At 39.6% G+C, this 3,415-nt stretch overlaps 1 non-coding gene across 1 annotated transcript; it reads left to right on the forward strand.

Annotated features, from left to right (window-relative positions):
• Positions 1-351: 351 nt before the first annotated feature.
• Positions 352-455, forward strand: LOC132655029 (U6 spliceosomal RNA). The gene has a single exon (XR_009592612.1). It is a non-coding gene; the product is annotated as a U6 spliceosomal RNA (small nuclear RNA).
• Positions 456-3,415: the final 2,960 nt, after the last annotated feature.

Below are 3,415 nucleotides of genomic sequence, written 5' to 3' on the forward strand. Positions count from 1 at the left end.
TTTGTTAAAACCTATTTATTTTGGGCTAGCGAGACAGCTCAGCAGTAAGCAACACTGACTGTTCAAGAAAGCCTGGGTTTGATTGAGAGGATCAACACGGTATCTAACAATCATCCATAACTCCAGTTCTGAAGGATCAGATGCCCTTTTCTAACCTCCTCTGACCCCATGTGTGAGTGTGGTACACAGATACATATGCAGGCAAATACATGTAAAATATTTTTAGGGATTTATTTGTGTATTTTATGTATATGTGTATTTTGGACCCAGAGATGTATGTGCATCACATATGTGCCTGGTGCCTGCTGAGGCCAGAAGAGAGCATCCAACCCTCTGGGACAGGAGTTACAGATGACTTCAGCAACATGTATACTAAAATTGGAACGATACAGAGAAGATTAGCATGGTCCCTGCGCAAGGATGACACGCAAATTTGTGAAGCGTTCCATATTTTTAGGTCTTCTCAGCCAGCCCTGAAGATACCTGATTAAACAGGGCCAGACAAAGGGGAGGAGGTCCTCCCAAGTCTGTGGACTTGGAAAGGGCCAGGGAGAAGCTGAGGAAGGGAGGGTAGGATTGGGAGGGAATGGGGGAGTGGGATGCAGCTGGGATGCAGAGTTGATAAAATGTAAATAATAATAACAAACAATAAAAAAAAAAAAGACTTCATGGGTGCTAAGCCAGCACAGATTCTCCGCAAGAGCAGCAGGTGTTCTTAACTTCTGAGGAGTATCTGCAGCCCGAACATTATATTTTTCACTGTTGCCTACCACTAACCTTAATCAACCCACTACAGGATTCCTACCAGAAAAATATTTTAAGGATCAGCCTATAGTGGTTGTCTTATTTTAAGAAGTATTGAGATTTAATTCATATTTGTTGAACACACTACATATTAGCATTCTAGATACTTAAAATTTAACAGCCTTCTAGCTGTCATTTTGACCATATTAAGAACTACTGTTAATGTAATGTACAGATGAGAAAACTGAATCATAAGAAAGTTAAATAATTTCACCAAGATTGGACAGATGCAAGTAGCAAAGCTTGAACTCACAATCTTGGTTGACTCTGTGAACCTAAGTGCCTGTTTTGCTAAGTGGGCAGTTTAGGGGAGTCAAACACATTTATATGTTTGAGGTTTATGAGAACTAGGACATTAAATTTGGTATGTTTTCATTCTCTCCCATAATCCAAGGAACTGGAGTGAAGAGGATGGAAGGAGGGAAGGAAGGAAGGGAGGGAGAGAGGGAGGGAGGAAGGTAAGAAGGGAGAGAGAAAGGAAGGAAGGAAGGAGGGAGGAAAGAAATAAAGGAGGGAGGAAGGGAGGGAAGGGAAAGAGAAAGGAAGGAGGGAAGAAGAGGGAGAGGAAAGGAAGGAGGGAGGGAAGAAGGAAGGAAAAAAGGAAAAAAGAAAGGAAGGCAGGAAGAGAAAGAAAGGAAAGAGGGAGGATGGGGGACGGAGGAAGGGAGGAATGAAGGAAAGAAAGGAGGAGTGAGGAAGTGGGGAGGAAAGAAGGAAGAAAGGGAGGAAGCAAGGGAGGAGGGGAAGAAAGAGGGAGGGAGTAGAGAAGGAAGGAAGAAAGGAAGGAAAGAAAGAAGGAAGGAAGGAAGGAAGGAAAGAAAGAAAGAAAGAAAGAAAGAAAGAAAGAAAGAAAGAAAGAAAGAAAGAAGGAAAGAACCATTGTGTATGGTTCCCAGTGCCCAGGAGATCAGTCCTACACCCTAAGATAGAAACAGCATCCTCTTTTCTTAGCCTGGCCTCTCTCAGCCCAGCAACACAAAGCTGCCAGGCCATTTGTCTAAAGCATTTCTTACATCATGTTTTTCTCCTACTCCAGAACCTAGGATGACTTCATTATCCTCACAGGAGCAAGTCCAAACTACTCCATCTGGCACTGAAGAACCTTTGGGAGTTTTTTGTTTGTTTTATTTATTCTATCATATTTACCTAATCATCTATTCTTTCCAAACACAGATCTCCAAAACCTTGACTCCCCATTTTGCTGACATCTTGTAACCTGTCTCTCAGCAAGCCCCACTTCTCTGAGGTCAGATCAGACAAACCCAATCAATTCTTAACGTGTTTACTACCACCCTGAAGCCAATACCTATCACAGCTTTTGAAACACTGATAGAGCTGACTAACTGGTCCAACTGCCTCCACCCTTGCCCTTCTAAGGAATCGTCCAAACACCAGTCAAACATGCCATCCTCTGGTTAGCCTAGTTCTAAAATGCCCCTGCTGTCCGCCTGTTTCGTGCAGTGTAGAATTTCCTGAGGCTTTACCAGATACTGAACTGCATTATGTAATTTGGTCTCTAAAATCCAATTTCCTTTATCCTCTTATCTCTTTCTACTCTTTTTTTGCCCATGTTGCACTAGCAACATGGGACTTTATCAGACATGTGTTCAGTAATGATGTATAAAAATGCAACTCATTTTAATATATGAAGCCCTGAAGCATAAAGGCAAAATAAAACGGAACCTTCTTTAAAAAACAAAACAAAACAAACAAACCAACAAACACTTGGGTGATGTTCCCAAGGAGAAAGCATACACTCATCTTTTGTAAGAAGCAGAATTTAAAGGTTATTCTCAATTTTTCTTATTGGTCTTGAAAATAATTTATTTAAGGTAGACATGTGTACCACTAATAAAGACAATACCAGAGATATTGGTGAATTGGTACCTTCTAAAGAGAGAATGCTTATGAATTAAAAAATGATGCTGAATTATTGTTGGTATAAGATTATCCAATGTAAATTTTAGTAATATTTTATATAACATGACCTCAAAGGTAGCTACATCTTGCCTTTTCTCAAAGCTAAATCATTTTTAAAACTAATACAAGTAAACTCTAAAGCAAGCGTTTTAGGTAATTCGTAGAAAACTTACTCAAAAAGCTCAAGGACCAATGTTCAATCTCTAGTTTCAGTGCTGGTGGGAATGTAAGCTTGTACAACCACTTTGAAAATTAATCTGGTACTTTCTCAGAAAACTTGGAATAGTGCTACCTCAGGACTTAGATATACCACTCCTAGGCATATACCTGAAAGATGCTCAACCATACAACAAGGACATTTGCTCCGCTATGTTCATAGCAGTTTTAGTCATAATAGCCAGTATCTGGAAAAATCCTAGATGTCCTTCAACCAAAGAATAAATACAGAAATTGTGATTGTGATACATTTATACAATGGAATACTACTCAGCAATTAAAAATAAGAAATTCATGAAATTTGCAGGCAAATGGATGGAACTAGAATAGATCATTCTAGTTGAGGTAACCCAGAATCAGAAAGACACATATAGTATATATTCACTTAAAAGTGGATGTCAGCCATATAATATAAGATAAATATACAGACATCTACAGACCTAAAGAAGCTAAACAACAAGGAGGACCGTAGGGA

Source organism: Meriones unguiculatus, chromosome 6, assembly GCF_030254825.1.
Source record: "Meriones unguiculatus strain TT.TT164.6M chromosome 6, Bangor_MerUng_6.1, whole genome shotgun sequence".
Classification (NCBI taxonomy): domain Eukaryota; kingdom Metazoa; phylum Chordata; class Mammalia; order Rodentia; family Muridae; genus Meriones; species Meriones unguiculatus.